Raw genomic sequence first — 18,413 nt, 5'->3', positions numbered from 1 at the left:
TGGTGAAGGACTCTTCTGTGTCGCAGCCAGCGGTCCCCACATATTGGGGATCAACATGCCAGGATCTGTCACCTGAGTACCTCACACAGAGACCTTAAACCCTGTCGAGAGTCGGACCCAGTAGCAGAGGGAAGGTAACCAGAGAAGACAGGTATCTTTCAGGAAGCATATCACACCCTGCCACTATATCCCCCTCATGTGCAGTGAACTCCTTGTGGTGCCAGGTTTGGTCAGGTTATGGAATTAGCAGAGTAATGGGGGCATGGATGTCCAAAGCTGGTTCCCATTACCTGTTTTTGAGGTATTCCAAAGTACGCCGCCCTAAACAGGTATTGGTTATACATTGCATTCAGGGTGATTGTATATTAGCACAGGTCAAGGGGCAGAAGTGAGTTATGCAGATTTTAGTAGGTAGACCTGGAAATCCAGATTAATAATCGTGAATCATGGATCAAAGCACGAGTAAGGGACTATACATAACCATTAGCAGTGAAGGTCCTTTTGGTGGTGTTTAACCGCTGTAGCAGTACTCACATGATATGTTGCCTAATACTCGTAGAGCTCAGGCTGCTTCACTGAAGTGACTACACACATCAACGCTAAATATACAATGTATTCATTTATTTAGTGTAAATATTGTTTATTTAAAAACATTTTAGAAACATATCAATCTTCCACAATTTATGCATCTATACATGTCATCAATCAGTACAAACAATTGGGCATAAATCACAAACAAACCAGAATCAGCCAACACAAACAGAATCTACATTTACATACACAAAAATGTAAATAAAAGTCTATTCCATATAGACTCAAATCCCTGACATATGTATGTTTCTTTTCTCAACAGTACGCTAATACCATGGAATTTCCTTAGCGGGGATGTGGTTATTTCTCCTGAAGTTTAACAGTACTAAATAAATGAATACATTGTGCATTTAGTGTTGATTTGTGAAGCCACTTCACTGAGGCAGCCTAAGCTCCAGGAACATTAGGCAACATAGCATATGAGTACTGCTACAGCGGTTAAAGAACACCAAAAGGCCCTTCACTGATAATGGTTATGTATGCTCTCTTGGATTAAGATGCCGGTTTGCCATTAGCGTTCTTCTCTGGCAGTCTTAGTGGGTTTAGTTCAAAGCACTAGTAGACAGACCATGACCGGGTTAATGATATCAATGAGGGGAAAGGAGCCCAAAACATTGTCTTATTTTAGTGTGAAATCCACGAGATGGATGTGCCTAGTGGAGAAAGATACATGGTCCTGTGCATAAAAATGGGACTCCTCTCACAGATCAGCGTAACGCTTGTAGTCTAGCTGAGTCTTCTGTGTGTGCTAGCAGACTTGCTTTCCTTTCTCTCTGAGCCTTCCAGCCTTGTCTTTTGTAATTATTTATACTCTGCCAAATACCCCTGTAGTTCTCTCCCGGTACTGTGTCCTGTTGCGGGGAATGTATCGTGCACATGCCTGGGTGTTCAGGTTTGAGTCTGTGGATGAAGAGGAAAGTGTCAAGCGGGGGGAGAGGTTTAGTCACAGCAGGTACAGGACAGCCCTAGGGGTAGAGGGTTTGGAAATACAGTAAGTGGGGCGGGAGTGTTTGTTTCAGCATGACTGCGTGTTAACTCACATTTCCTGGTTCCATGCCAGAGGAAGTGCAAAGGTTGACTGAAGGTAATAGGCTGAAGCTGGATGCATACATATTGTTGTTCTATTGGCAATTCTGAGTATAATACTTACATGCTTTAAACCCCTGTCCATTATGTCCTTGTAATAAATGTGTCTATGGCGACACACCTATATACCTCAAGAACAGGCTGAGAGTATATATGCCTAGTAGATCTCTTCTTCAGCTAAGGCCTGCGCCCTACAAGTAGACTGAGTTAAAAGAGCTTGTGGAAATGGTCGCGCTTTTCATGTGCAGGCCGCACAGGCCTGGAATGCCCTGCCGGTTCTCTTACGTAACACAGCCAATCTTTTAATCTTCCGGAAACAGTTGAAGACCTTTTTATTCTCATAATTTTCTGATCCAGCTACCTGGTTCTATTAGATAGGGCTCTATCTTTCTTCCTTCATGGCTCCTGGACGCCCTCAGGCTTTGGCGCTTTATAAATAAAATAACATAACATAACAAATGCAAACCTGCAATTTCCGTACAGAAGCCTGTATGTAATGTTCAGATTACAGGATAGTTGTGACATCAGAACTGACCTGTAAAAGGAAAATTACATCACTATGGTAATAATAATCAGTTAAACAAAATGACATCACAATTGTAACTATAATTAGTAATTACAGGTCAGCTGTGATGTCAACATGCCTGCTTCTTGACCCATCACAGAGCAGAATTGCAGCTGGCAGCAGTACTTAATTAAAGCCGTGATTAGCTTTTCAGGTTTCTTTCTTCTACAATTGCTTTCTATCACACCTGGGAGAGCAAGGGTCCATCTGCATGTTGTCATTTATTTCAAACCACAAAAAAGTTTGCAGATGCATTTGATTAAACTGCTTAAAATATAATTTACTATAACCCATGACAAGGTGCCTATTTTCTTTTTCCAAACAGATTCTATTTTGATTATATCTATCAACAACTGGAAGATCTCTCACATTAGATTTAGCAAGAATAATGTGTGTCAATGCATTGTAAGGAATAAAGTACACCCAATCATACGTTATAAGGATATTGCTAGTCACTTTGGAGTTCTGTGACCTTAAACAAACTCTTCCTTCAACCTCTTTCTGGTTACAGAACACCTCAGTGTCTTGTAGTATTCTTATGATATACAATACACCATATATTACATCACTATACACACATACACTCACACCTGTAGTAAATTATTACAGATGGATAGTGACCTGATGCATGCTCTGATCAATGCTCCAAAGATGCTCACGTTTGTCAAATAACACAGCACATGCAGGTATGCTTGGTGACACTGCTACCTTCAGTCCAGTCCAAGTTCTTTTAACATAAAAGAAAGACACCCCTTGACATTTTGGGTCACTCAAGGAATGCAGTTTTCCCGTATTCCTTCAGTAAAAAAAGCAAAAGAGCCACACAGTTGTAATACATTTTTTTTAACGAGGTGGCATGATCTTTCTCAAAAGCCAGAAAGCAAAATACAGTAAACGCAGAGTGCTGACATGTATGTGTGACCTGTGCATGCCACAAGTTAAAACCTGGCACAGCATATATAGCCCTTTGTCACCCCAAGGCAATATAATAAGTATCGTTAAAATGGCGCAAAATACCAACTATGATGTGCATCATTATGAAATGGCAAACTGAAGTAGCGGGCAATATTTAAAAACAATCATGCATGAAAAGAGCCTTCACCATTCACACAATGCAAGAAGCAGAGAAACACAAGTCTTGCTGTCTTGTTAGTATTAGAAGACATATTGTACACCTATTGAATATTATAAGACTGTTTCCAGTGTAAGAAACCTGAAGTTGTCCCTCCCGCTGGTCCCTAGGGATCTGTCAACTAGGTAGCCAGGACACGGCCATCGCTTTTGGATTCAGTTCCTGGGGGTGGACCAGTGCGGGAGTGTCAGAATTCCTCCTCACTGGTTGACCCCGTAGTGTAGAAGATGAATTCTTCCCACTAATGTAACCCTCTGAATGGTACCAATCACACATACAGAGGGATCAATTAATTGAAAGATATATGGAATTCCCGTCGAGACCCACGTAGCTGTAGAAGGAAGGAAGCACAATTAGTATACAAGTATACTTTTATGCTTCAAACAGTTACTAACACTCCTTCCCCACTAAGCTAATCAAGGGCAGAGCTAATCTCTGAGCATGAGTCATAATTCGTAGTAAGTACTGCAAAACAGTATCCACCCTTCTGATCACAACCCCTTAAGTGCGAGACTGCCAAGAATACTTTAACTGTACAATATCTTCTTACCATGAATTCTGATATTGATGCACACGTATTCACTGACACATACTGGAGAAACGAGGAAATCAAACCCCGTATGGTTTATGAGTAATCCTTCAAACAGAAAGTTACCTCTCCCGCGGAGCAGCAGAGGCTGTGTTCGCCGGACGGGTAGCGCTCACACGTTGCAGCAGAGGCTGTCCCCCGGCGCAGCGGAGGCTGTGTCGCTGGACGGCGAACGTCTCCCACAGTGCAGCGGAGGCTGTGTTTGCCGGACGGGTAGCGGTCCCACGTTGCAGCAGAGGCTGTCCCCCAACGCAGTGGAGGCGGTGTCGCTGGACAGTGAACGTCTCCCACCGTGCAGCGGAGGCGGTCCCACGGCGCAGTGGAGGCTGTGTCTGTGGACGGCTAATGCTACCACGTAGCCGTGATCGTACCGAGAAGTAAGAAAAGTTAACTTAGAAACACAATCCTTGTAACAAACCGGGTCGTAACCACACAAGCAAAAACAGGCCAAGGAGTAGACAAATTCAAATCCAGGGACGGAAGGCGAAGTTAAAAAAAAAACCAGGATATCACCGAAGTACCGGAACAGACAAGGAGGATCCGAAATCAAGGTCGGGTTCAATAGCAAGAGTCAGAAAACCAGGGAATCAGGAAACAAGGTCAAAAACGAGGAGCTCCCAGAAACAATACTTGATCAGAAGCACCGAACAAGCAGGGAGGCGGTGTTAAGTAACCAAGAACACATGATCAGCGCCGTGACCCAGCACGTACGTTGCGCCTCCCTAGCAACGTATTGCCTAACTTCCATGGCAACCTCCAGCCGCCTCGGAAAGCCGGGTTCAGAAGTATTCGTTTCCTGGTTGCATGAAGCGTGCCTAGCCTGGTACAAAACCTTGCAGGCATAACAGTACCCTCTCCCAAAGACGGGTCCCGTCCCCTCGAGGCCCAGAACTCCGATACCAATCGAGGAGCATGAATATGACTCACAGGTTCCCAAGTTCTCTCTTCCGGACCGTATCCCTTCCAATCTACGTAATACATCCTGACACCCCTGGAAACCTTGGTATCCAGTATTTTGTGGACTTCATACTCATCCTCACCCTTCACAGACAGAGGAGGCGGGCGGGAAGGGAGCGTGGTACCAGGATGAAAAATCTTAACAAGAGATACATGGAAGACAAGGTGTACCTTCCACTTGGCAGGTAGAGACAGTCGTATAACAACAGGATTTATCACTGCCGTGATGACAAATGGCCCGATGTAGCGTGGGAGAAGTGTCCGTCTACCAGGAATATGCAAATTCCTTGTGGACAGCCAAACTTTACCCCCCACTGCGTATGTAGGGGCCGGAGAACGACGGACGTCAGCAAAACGTTTAGCATCGGACTGAGCATTTTTGAGATGAAGTTTAACCTGCGTCTGTATTGAAACAAGCTGCTGAATACAAGCGGAAGCCGCGGGGTGATGTGTAGAAAGAGCCGGAGAGAGAGGCATTGACCTAGGATGTCTACCAAATAAAGCAAAGAATGGCGAAGAGCGTGTAGATGTGTGGAGAGAGTTGTTATATGCAAATTCTGCCATAGAAAGTAACGAAAGCCAGGTGTCCTGATACTGGTGAGTAAGGCATCTAAGATACTGTTCCATAGTTGAATTGAGGCGCTCGGTCTGTCCGTCCGTTTGAGGATGGTACGAGCTGGAATACCTTTCATCAATCCCAAAGGAATTGGTAAGGGATTTCCAGAAACGAGACGTAAACTGCGAACCCCTATCCGAAACGATAATAGACGGGAGGCCAAAAAAACGGAAAACATTCTTTAGGAACAGATCCGCCAAAGCTGGCGCGGTAGGGAGACCCTGACAAGGTATGAACAACGCCAGCTAGGTAAAATAATCAATGACCACCCATATGGTGTTGAAACCAGAAACCGGGGGCAAGTCCACCACAAAGTCCATGGAAATCATGTACCACGGATAGTCAGGAACAGGCATAGACTGAAGTAAACCTACAGGTTTAGAACGTGAACTTTTACACTGAGCACATACATAGCAACAAGCGATGTGTTCTGCAACATCTTTAGCCATAGAAGGCCACCAGCACCAGCGTTGTAGAAGATCGAGTGTCTTCTTCGTACCCGGGTTTGCTGCTAACATCGAATCATGGCACCACTTGATGGCCTTTTTACGAACACCACCATCTGGAAGGAACAGCACACCCTTGATATGAGGCAAACCGTTAATAACTTCAATATTAAGTTCAGCTGCTTCCGTAGGATTGACTCTCACCCATTTCTGCAATTCATCCCGCAGGGTAGTTTGTAAGGTACAACCACAAATCACCTGAAATGGCAATAAAGGACGACCATCTGTGTTTGGAGGAGAGGACTCGCCATGGAGGCGTGAAAGAGCATCAGCCTTCGTGTGCAAAGAACCGGGGCGATATGTTATGGTGAAGTTGAACATTGAAAAGAACTCATGCCACCTAGCAGGCCTGGCCGTAGAACACTTAACTGACTGTAAAGCCACTAAATTTTTGTGATCAGTGAAAACCTGAACTGGGTATGCTGTACCCAATAAATGATGTTGCCAGGTCAGGAAGGAGTCCCGTACCGCTAACAATTCTCTTTCAGTAATAGTGTAGTTTTGTTCATAGGATGTCAATTTCCTTGAATGAAAAGCCACCGGATGCAACCCCTTGGTTTCCGGATACTCCTGAGACAAAATGGCACCAAGGGCAATGTCTGAAGCATCAGCATCTACCACAAAGGGTAGGCCAGGATTAGGGTGTTGAAGCACCGGAGCGCTAGTAAATGCAGCTTTGAGACACTGGAAGGCTTGCTCACAAACCCTGTCCCAAATAAAACCCTTTTTGTTGCTTGTTAAGGCTGTTAATGGGGCGACCAAAGCAGAAAAATCCCTAATAAACCTCCTGTAGAAATTAGCAAACCCCAAAAAGGATTGCAGATCTCTCAACGAGGTGGGTGGGGGCCACTCTAAAACCACCTTAACTTTAGATTGACTCATTTGAATTCCTTTACTGGTTATGTCATACCCGAGAAACTCCACTTCTGAAGCATGGAAAATACATTTCTCTAATTTAGCAAACAGATGGTTTTCACGTAGTCTATGCAACACGCGAGCAACATGTGTTACATGTAACTCATAGGATGTGGAATATATCAAGATGTCGTCCAAGTAAACTATCAGAAATTGGTCCATCATGTCGTGAAAAACATCATTGATGAAATATGGAAATGTAGCGGGGGCATTACAGAGTCCGAATGGCATGACTCTGTATTCAAACAATCCGTACCTGGTTTTGAATGCCGTTTTCCACTCATCTCCGCTACGGATTCTTACTAAATTGTAAGCACCGCGTAGATCCAATTTGGTGAACACAACCGACGAACCCAGTTGATCCAGGAGTACAGAGATGAGAGGGATGGGATATTGATTCCTAACAGTGATGGAATTGAGAGCCCTATAATAAATGCACGGACGGAGATCCCCCTCCTTTTTTGGGCACAAAAAATAAAGGAGAAGCCGCCGGTGAACGAGAGGGGCGTATAAACCCTGATTTTAGTGACTGATCTATGTATTCTTTAAGAACGAGATCTTCTTTGTGGGTTAAGGAATATATCCTGCCTGATGGTAACTTACCCCCAGGCACCAGATCGATGGGACAGTCGTAGGGTCTGTGCGGAGGCAAAACCGACCCACCTCCTTCATTGAACACATCTTTGAATTCAGAATATTCCGCAGGCAAAACACTGGTTATAACCGCTCCAACAGTAGAGGCAATATCCAATAGAGAATTGCAAGGACTATTTGCTGGGAGCTTGTTCTTCCAACACAGATTCTCATAATACTCTGACATAAACTCGATCCTACCTAAGTGCCAGTTAATGGATGGATTGTGTAAGCGTAACCACGGAAGCCCCAATATGAGCTTGAGCTGAGGGGTAGTTATGAGATCAAAGAAAATAGTTTCTGAATGTCCCATTATAGTCTCCATTGCCAAATCCTCTGTTTGCTGGATCACCATTCCAGATACCAGGGAAGAGCCATCCACAGCGTTCACGGCTATAGGATTCGCTTTATCAATAATGGGAAGACCCAGATCTCTGGCATACAAGGTATCAATATAATTTCCTGTAGCGCCAGAATCTATGATTGCTGTGGCTTGAACAATTTTGTCTTGTGATAGCTTGAAATTTACCTCCATTTCAAAAGGTTGAACTAGCAGGGAGTCCTTGAAAATGTAATTACTCGGCAATTGGACTCCTTTAATTGCCGAGCTTTTGCGTTTCCCTGTCTTTTGGAGGGTTTCTTGGTACAGGCTTTCAATAGATGTTCCAATGATCCACAATAGAAACATAGATTGTTTCTCTTACAATTCTCTCTTTCTTCTGGCGAAAGAGGACCTCGTGTAGCTGCCCCGATCTGCATTGGTTCTGGCGCAACAGTAGACGATGTAGGGTTGATGTGGACGTCAGGAGCCACACCTCGTTTCTCCCCTTTTCGAGCTGCCTTGTGGGCGTCCATCTGAAGGGCTAGCTCTAGTAATTCGGGAAAAGAAGCTGGTACTACTGGAACCATAGCAAGGGTATCTTTTAAGGTTTCGGATAATCCCTTGTAAAACAAAGAGGCCTTCTTATCATCAGGCCAGCACGTCTCAGCCGCTAATTGATTAAACTTTGCTAAATAACCCAAGAGCGTCATATCCCCTTGTTGCAAACTTAACAATTCCAACTCCATGACTTGGGCCTTGTATCGAGTATTGAATACTTTCCCCATCGCTGCAATCAAGGCGTCACAGTCGAACAATAAAGGACTTCCCACTTCCAGGAGAGGGTTAGCCCAGGCAGCAGCAGTACCTCCAAGATGGGACAGTAGGAAGGCTGCCTTTGTTGCAGAATCAGGAAAAGAACCAGGTCGACATAGAAAATGTAGGGATCAATTAATTGAAAGATATATGGAATTCCCGTCGAGATCCACGTAGCTGTAGAAGGAAGGAAGCACAATTAGTATACAAGTATACTTTTATGCTTCAAACAGTTACTAACACTCCTTCCCCACTAAGCTAATCAAGGGCAGAGCTAATCTCTGAGCATGAGTCATAATTCGTAGTAAGTACTGCAAAACAGTAACCACCCTTCTGATCACAACCCCTTAAGTGCGAGACTGCCAAGAATACTTTAACTGTACAATACCTTCTTACCATGAATTCCGATATTGATGCACACGTATTCACTGACACATACTGGAGAAACGAGGAAATCAAACCCTGTATGGTTTATGAGTAATCCTTCAAACATAAAGTTACCTCTCCTGCGGAGCAGCAGAGGCTGTGTTCGCCAGACGGGTAGCGCTCCCACGTTGCAGCAGAGGCTGTCCCCCGGCGCAGCGGAGGCTGTGTCGCTGGACGGCGAACATCTCCCACGGTGCAGCGGAGGCTGTGTTTGCCGGACGGGTAGCGGTCCCACGTTGCAGCAGAGGCTGTCCCCCGACGCAGTGGAGGCGGTGTCGCTGGACAGTGAACGTCTCCCACCGTGCAGCGGAGGCGGTCCCACGGCGCAGCGGAGGCTGTGTCTCTGGACGGCTAATGCTACCACATAGCCGTGATCGTACCGAGAAGTAAGAAAAGTTAACTTAGAAACGCAATCCTTGTAACAAACCGGGTCGTAACCACACAAGCAAAAACAGGCCAAGGAGTAGACAAATTCAAATCCAGGGACGGAAGGCGAAGTTAAAAAAACCAGGATATCACCGAAGTACCGGAACAGACAAGGAGGATCCGAAATCAAGGTCGGGTTCAATAGCAAGAGTCAGAAAACCAGGGAATCAGGAAACAAGGTCAAAAACGAGGAGCTCCCAGAAACAATACTTGATCAGAAGCACCGAACAAGCAGGGAGTCGGTGTTAAGTAACCAAGAACACATGATCAGCGCCGTGACCCAGCACGTACGTTGCGCCTCCCTAGCAACGTATTGCCTAACTTCCATGGCAACCTCCAGCCGCCTCGGAAAGCCGGGTTCAGAAGTATTCGTTTCCTGGTTGCATGAAGCGTGCGTAGCCTGGTACGAAACCTTGCAGGCATAACAGGGAGGATCACCTAGATGAGGGGTCTTTGTGGAGTGGAAGTGGGACACCAGAGGGTGGACGCGGTATCCCTTTCCTTGTATCACCTTTTCCCCATCGTACAATGTAGGACACCTAGGAATTTAACCCTCCACACCCCTTTCCTGCCACAAACACTTTCTCGCGGACAGTTCACCGTGTGCGACAACGGACTAACACCAGAGCCCAACACCATGGACAGGCAAGGTCAGGCACGGATTATTACACACACCTGACTTCCATCACACTTCCCCACCCGGATAAAAGTCGGAGCACGAAAGCACACTCTAGGTGAGACAAACCACACAAGGAAACAGCAGTTCCAAGATGGCAGTTTAATACAAGGAGAAAGATGTTGAGACCAGAGAGAGTTGCAAGGAGGGAAGTGCCTGTGACCTCTAAAGACTGTTACTTTCATGATCATTGGAAAGTAAGAAACCGAAGACCATAAACTAAGGCGGATCAAACCTGCACAGTGTTTTGGAGGTACCCAGGGCTCTCCCGCGTCGATAACCAAGGCAGGGAGGAGTGATTGCCGCTGTGGTACTGTCCTTGGCTCCTATAACAGAGCAGCGTCTTAAAAGACAGCACAGCTGGTGAGTCAGAGAGGCTGAGACCAAACCAGCTTGTGTTTTGAACCAAGGTTGCTAACGGCAACTTTGTATAAAGAGAACAGTGTGTGAGGCGTTGGCGATGAGCAACGTGGATATAATTGGAACCAAAGAAGTATTTGAACTTTGTGATTGAGCTTTGGGAGGCAACCGAAGATACCATACACAGAGTGGACCAATATCACATGGGCGCTCATTCGAAGGTCTCTGTTAGGTATTCAACTGATTCTGAATGTGAGACAAAGGAATGCGGAGATCGAAGTGGTCATGCAACTGCTAAATCCTCGGCACACTCAAAAGTCTTCGGTAGTTTAAAATACATTGCAATTGGTCCGAGCCCAGCTGAGGGAGACTAATTGGACGAAGGAAAGGGATCTGAGCCTGGCTGAGGAGGATCTGGGGTGAACCATGAGTAATTGGTGAAATAACTCTTGGACATTGGTTTGAAAGGGACCTGAACCCGACTGAGGGGGACCCAACGTTGAATTTATGTTGTGAAAAGGATCAGAGCCTGGCTGAGGGGGATCCAGGGTGCCCGCCCAAATTGAATCCTGGAAGAGAACGTTTTAGTGTTGTTTTTGTACAGCAGGCCCACTGAGTCAAGAGACTTACCAGGGGTAAAGAGGCTTGGACACAGAAGGTCCTGAACTGTGGAAACTGAACTGTATCCTCGTGCCGCAGTGCCAGAGTGTGTTCTTTGCTCAAGTGACCCACCTTGCCCCGTGCTGAAAACGGGGAGGAAGGCCAACAGCCAATCATCCTGACATGATTTTGTGAACTCTTCTTTCTTTTTCATGAACATAACCTGTAAGGAACTCATGGTGGCAATAGTAAAAGGCAGACACAAGTGCAGGGTGCGGAAACGCCTAACCTTAACCCATTCTAAGATGGGAGCAAGTGTCGACCATCAAAGGAAAATAAGGCAGTCCTCGTGGTGTTGTGTCAAAATATAAAGGCCTATAATAAAAAGAACCTATTGCCAATCCTTACAACTAATTACAGAAAGATTGTAGGTTAGGATTTTCAATAAAGGAAGAAGTGTTCACAAATAATAGGTCAGGATGTGATTACCAGGGTTCTCCCTTCCCCACGTTTTCCGCACAGGACAAGGTGGGACCTTTGAGCACAGCGCACACTCGAGCCTTCTCAGCACGAGCCAACAGTTTCATATCACCTAGCAGGTTCTTCAACGGTTAAGTCTCTTTTCAGTAAAAGTCTCTAGCCTTCGAGGGCCTGATGCATTCAACATTCACCAAACAAATACAAAGTTCTGTTCCACATATACTTTGGGTGATGACTTCACCCCTGGGACCCCCTCTTCCGGGTGCAGACCCCTCACCAATCGTGTTCTCAACAACGTTTGGGTGATGAGCTTTCACACTGGATCTCCCCCAGCCAGCTCGGACCCCAATTGACAAGGGAGACACTTCACTTCCCCTTGTCTTGCAATATTTCACAAATCTTAATGTCTCTTCAAACAATGCAGTGTGAGTTCCTCGATTTGATTTACTCTTGCCAACTTTAAGAAACACAGTTCATTATGGGACTTTAGACTTTTTGTCCCTTCTCATTAGCATCCCTCCTCCGGGTTCACTCTTGCAAATCTTCACCATGCAGGATTTACTTCCCCTTCTTCACAATCATATGTCAGTCAAAGACTTTCGACGGTATAGAGGATTTTACAAGACCCCTGTATCACTACTGTGACCTCTCTTTACCTTTTCCCAAGGCCTTCTGGTTAATAGTATTCTCCATTCCTTCGGATAATCGCCCAGAGTTTTCTGCATGAGCATCCATCTGGTGCTGGACGCTTCTGTTGCATGCTTTTCTCCCACTTTCTCAAAAGTTCCTTTGTTTGTTCATAGTTCAATTAGCAGCGTACTACTTTCATTCAACACAGTTTGTTTTCTTTATAGGGTTCCCCCTCAACTCACCGATTGTGATGAACTGTTTTGCTTTCTTGTCTGTAGTGTCAAGGCTGGTACCATTGGGACATGCGTCTCTCCCCGGGTTGGCTGTCAGCGGAGGAGGCGCCTAGGCACCGTTGACATCTGCTGCAACACATGCTGGCTATTGCGATTCCTTCTCTTGAGGCTCCACAGGTCTTTGTCAATAAGTACAAGGTCAATTCTCCCCTGGTATCCTCTCGACTTGCGCCGTATTTCGCCTCCTCTTGAACTGCTGTGCTGAGTTAGCTCTCACGTCTTGCGGTCTGCCTTGCTCATCCTGTGTTCTCGTGCTCCACTTTTTATCCCTGTGGGGAAGGGAAAGGCCATCAAGTGTGAGTAATTCAGGTCAATTGCCTGTCTTTGCCTGACCCTTGTATTGGGACGTGTCAGATAAACGGCTCTGGTGTTAGTCCGTTGTCTTTCGTGTTATGCAAAAGTGTTCATGTTGGAAAAGGGGGCAGTGTTTTGGAATATCCTACGTGGTAGGATGTGAAAAGGTGTTGAAGGAACCAGGATACCGCGTCCCACCCGTTGGTGTTCCACTCCTACTCCCCAAGGACCCCCCATCTAGGTGATCCTCCCTCACTGGTCCACCCCCAGGAACTGGATACAATAGCAATGACCCTGTCCTGTCCACCTGGACCACAGATCCCTGGGGAGTAGTTAGGGGGACACCTTCAGGTTTCTCACACACTCCACATTATTTGTAAGTTAGTAGTAAGGATTGGCAATAGGTTTTTTAGTATAGTCCCTTTTAATTTGAAAAGACTCCACTAGGACCGCATTATTATTATTTGATGGTTGTAGCTTGCTTCTTTAGATTTAGGTTTAGATAGACGTTGCAAATGTTCAATAAACACCCTTGAACTGTGGTTACTTGTGTCTCTCTTACTGTGAATACCATGCCTTCCTTACACCAGCCACCTCTGAGTTACCTGACGTTATAAAGAAACAAAGCTATATTAGTATGGGACGTCTCATTCACTTGTAGTATCATGATAATTTAAAGTAGGGAGTACTTTATCCCATGTAGGTGTACTTAGCAATACTTTGGTAGGGAGTGGCTGGGTGATGGGCTGGAGATATGCTCAAGCAACTCTATGTCACAGCTCGCTCCCTTCGCTCCCGTTCCCGCCACTTGGGTGCATGTTTTGGGGTTTATTCCCTACTGGACATTTCCTCCCAACCTTATGCTACAGTGCTGTGATGAATTGGGAGCGCTAAAACCTTATTTTCCAAGTTACTTCCCTTCCGGATCCATTCCAGGATTTTGGCAACCAGGATGCTACTTTAGTCTAATGACTATGCTTCCCAGAATGCCTGGCTCACTGCTTCACCTCCTCCCTTGCAGGACAAGGTTGGGTGGAGGATAGGCAACACCTGTGGCTGCAGGTGCAGCAGGCGGCACACCTGAGGGGTGTGCTCGTTAAACAGCTTTAAAAGCCTCAGTTTGCTTCAGTCCAGCGCTGGTCATTGTTGCATTGTTCCTGTTGTGACTGGTCCCTTGTTCCTAGCTTTTGTGCCTAGTTCCTAGTTCCTGTTTCTTGTTTCTCTGCCCTGGATTTCGAATTTATGTGCTTAATTGATTTCTGCTTTCTGGATTTCCCTTTCTGTCTTCCTCTGTCTGCAGGCAGCCTTTCTCTGTGCTTTACCCTTTGATGCAGCCCAATTTGCCTGTGTTCTCTGTTTATTTGATGCTGTCCTTTGCTACTGAAAAACTTGATGCATTAGTCTTTCCCTTTATAGATTTAGCTTCCTGCCTTTTCTCCTTGGATGGGTGGGAAAGGATTCCTTTTGTGATATCATTTTCCCTGCTCCTGATCCTTACTTTCTATTGGGATACATTCCATGTTTTCCATTGCACTTCTGCATTTATTTCCCATTGATTATTAGGTGTGGGGTGCTGTTGTAACTAGCCCCTGTGTGAATGCCTTTTGTTTTCCTCACTATTCTATAATCACAATTCCTACTTGCCCCTTGACTTGGGTCTTATGTATTTAGTTATCCTCCACCCATTGCTGTTATAGCCTTCTGGCTCCCTGTTTGATCAACTGGGTTCGTGGGTTTACTGACATTCAAGTGGTCTTTCCGGTCCTCGTGAGTACTGTTTCTAAGTTCCTTATTCAGTATCATCCAGAGTGTCAGCTCACAGATCCTGTCCTTGCTTGCCCTCTGCGTGGGCTTAGCGCTGTCAGTATCTGTAATAGCATAGTGGGTAAGGAGTTTGCCGACTTTCCTTTCAGTCATAAGGAGGTTCTAAGTGCTTACCCCACATCCCTTTTCATATATTGGTATTATTGTTTCACTCTATTTGCACTCCTGGGTTTTAGTATACACGAGTCTTGGGTATTGTATGCACGTTGTTAGATTCAAAGTTGTTCACTGTGCGATTCCGTGCACATTTCCCTTGCCATATTCATTGCCTTCCTCCTTTCTTAACACCCTAGGTAGAGGGGAAGACTTCCCAGCTCAATATCCAGCCAGGAAGGACTGGGGTTTGCAACAGCGTATGCTGTTTGCACAGTTGAGGCAATATGGGACTGGGTAACATAGGTGAATGCAGGGACCAGAAGGAGGCAGGTTAGTGTTGTAGGGACATCAAATTCAAAGAAAAGCTGCAGAACAATGTGCCATGTAAAAACAAACATGTAAGCTGTGGCCTGCGCATATCATTTGAAAAACATACATGCAAGAAAAGTGTGCGATATTTTCAACTCCCCTCAAATCAAGATTGTGGGCCTCATCATGAGTTGGGCGGTATCCCGGCTGTAATACTGCCCAGCTGTAATAACGTTAGCGCCAACCGGTGCAGTGGTATTACTGCAGGGTCACTGGTTGGGCATTAACAATAAATTCCCATTCCCCATTGGGTCCGTTGGACCCAATGGGGAATTTTCGGTGCAAATACCACGCGCTAATACAGTCAGTGCTAATTATGCCATAAATAGGGCACTAAATGGGTTTTTCACCTCCAGAAAAAAGCTGGGGATAAAACAGCCCATTTAGAACCCGACCCGTCATAGGGCCAGCCCTTAAATACAGCGGTCATACAGTTACCGTCAGATTTAAGGGCTACCACCCCCTCTCGTGATGAGGCCCATAGTGGCAAGGCCTGAGATAAACATTTCCAAGTACAAGAATGTATTCTGCAACGTTGGTTAAAATGGGTAACTGCTTAATCTGAGGACAAAAAAGTAGAGCATTTTCAAAAGACGGAGAAAAGCTAATTAGCTTTTTTTGACACTGTTTGTTCTATTTTCCTTTATAGATGTGAAACGATAGAATTAGGAAACCGACATATGTTGAATACGGTGGACCTTTGAAAGGAGTTGATAATACAATACAATGGATAAACTGCCATCTCGTGAATAGGTAAAATCTAGGGGAACAGGAAAATGTACATTTAAAAGTTGCAATAATGAATGAGACAAACCTGACATATAGTATTCTGTTCAACTCCCCAACCCAACAAACAAGATGGGAAAACAGATAATTTCCCCTCTCAAGGAATTCAAATGAATGCGAAACTGAGCCATAAAGATAACAACTGTCCTCCGACTAGGTCAGAGGGAGGCAGATCCTGCAATTTCTAAGTGTCGAATTTATGGCTGGCATCTGTGTGTATGTTGGGTTTTAGATAATGAGAAGAAAAAGGAATTGAACTCGACCAGTGGTCTGTCTTATCCAATCTGAGATTTCAATCTCCCAGGCCTTTCCAGAAGGAAGGAATAAGACACCTGGGAAAACAGAATGTTTTATGTAAGATCTGCCAACCCCTGGAAACTACTCAAGGAGGGCCGCACTGAAGTTATAAACACCCAGTTACTTCAAACTACAAAAAACTGTACCACTGTCAGATAGAAGTCATAAATACCTCAAACGAACAGCAAAGATAGCAGATGCTCTGTTATTCACAGACACAACTACATATGCCGTGTCATATTTTGTATTAAAAAATGCCCTTTGAATTTTATATTGGGATTCACTATTTTGATTATAAATCTACCCAAAACGTTCGCAAAAATTGCACTTTTCTTATTTAGATTGAATATTATTCTCTCTATATCAGCAAGTTTATACATGTCATCCAACCAATCCCCCTTCTTCAGAGACAGCTTAGATTTCCATACTCGCAAAATAATATTTTTGCATTGCGAACCCCAAACATCCATTTCTTCTGTACCTTAAGGTCGTCCAGTTTAAGGTTACAACATCAAAGTCCAATGAACTTCCCAATGTCCTGTTAAAAATAGTGCAAAGACTTCCCCGAAATTTCCTCACTTTGACACATTCCCAGAGCATATGTTCTAAATGTCCTACTCTGTGAGAGCAGCCCCAGCAATAATCAGAGTCAGACATACCATGTTTGTGTAATCTCTTAGGTATCCAAAAGACCCTATTGAGGATCTTAATCTGTCATGATCTTTCTCCCAAACTCACAGACTAGAGGTACACATTCCTTCATATCCTCAGCCAACGCTCCTCTGATGAATCACATGGCAATCTCCTTATCCATTCTTCCAACATTGCCCTTTGTCTTTGATACAATAAACTTATAATATTTACTCTCTAGATGACCTTCAATTTCTGCATGCCTATTAATAACCTGAAAATCCAATTCTTTCTCCTCTGAAAATTCCCCAATAGCTCTTTTAAGTCTTTGGTAATCACGTGGTGTGCGATTTGATAGATGCTCCAATGCTCGCACTTGATCCAAAGACAAACACTTGCCGCTCCCCCTGATGTCTCCAATTAAATGAATACCTCAAAAATCCAGTCCAGCTAGAAAATTTCACAGCGAGAGAATTCCTTTTGCAAAATGTTGAACATGAAATGCCCTATAAGTGGTATAAAAAAAAAATTTGTTTAAGGTAATTTTCATTATGTAATTAGGTGAATTTGTATCTCATTGCGCAGAAAAACCACACAGTAGTGATACAAAATTTCTTAGCGTCCACATTGTTGAGCCCGTTATGTTGAGATGGAAAAATAATTTGTTCAGAAAAGTATAAATAAGTTATAAGCTAAAATGTGTACGTCATTACCATTAGTCCTACCAAGATAAAAATTGCATTATTTAATTTGCGCCAGAGAATTAAATCTGGTCACTCTATTCATAACACGAGTAAATGTATGGAAATTACTATTTCAGAATATTAAAATGTTTAATGCAAGAAATATCTTTGATTACATCACATCCAAGGTGTAGGGACCTGGGGTAAGAAGTTACTCCCATCATACTGCTGTACATGTGCAGAAGTAAGGCTCAGACACAATGGTGGCATGATTTTGGAGAAAGACTTTTATTAATGATAAAAAAGGTTAGAGATATGCCTCTCTATCCCTAAAGCTAAGCAGAGGTTCCCTGCCTCAAAAGAAACTTGTGAAACTGTCAGTAAGTCCAAAAGTAAAAAGTCTGTCACTGTCATGTCCAAAAACCTTCTACTGTCACTAGCAATCTAACAACTGCAAGAATGGACTTTTCACAAAGTAAAAGTGTTCTTTGTGTTCTCAAACAACAGAAAGTTCCCAGTCTCGCTGGCAATAAAGTGAGGCAAAACAATGTTCCAAAATACAGGATCCAAAGCCTAGAGTTGTACTCCTTTCTCCTAGACTTATTCTTCTATAAGTCTCTGGATAGTTCATGAGGAACTGTTGCTTGCCTTCACAGTTCCTATAACCTACCATCTTGGCGTGCTTCCCAGCCAAGTAAGTGTCTTCTCTTGTAAGGTCTTTTTTCTCCTATCTTGGTCCCAGACCCTCTTTACAGGGCTCGAAATTGGGATTTGTTGACCAGGAGCAAAAAGCAGCTCCTGGGTATCAGTCCTCACCA

The sequence above is a fragment of the Ambystoma mexicanum genome, chromosome 2p, assembly GCF_040938575.1.
Source record: "Ambystoma mexicanum isolate Mex_15411 chromosome 2p, UKY_AmexF1_1, whole genome shotgun sequence".
Classification (NCBI taxonomy): Eukaryota; Metazoa; Chordata; class Amphibia; order Caudata; family Ambystomatidae; genus Ambystoma; species Ambystoma mexicanum.
This window is presented reverse-complemented; position numbering follows the sequence as displayed.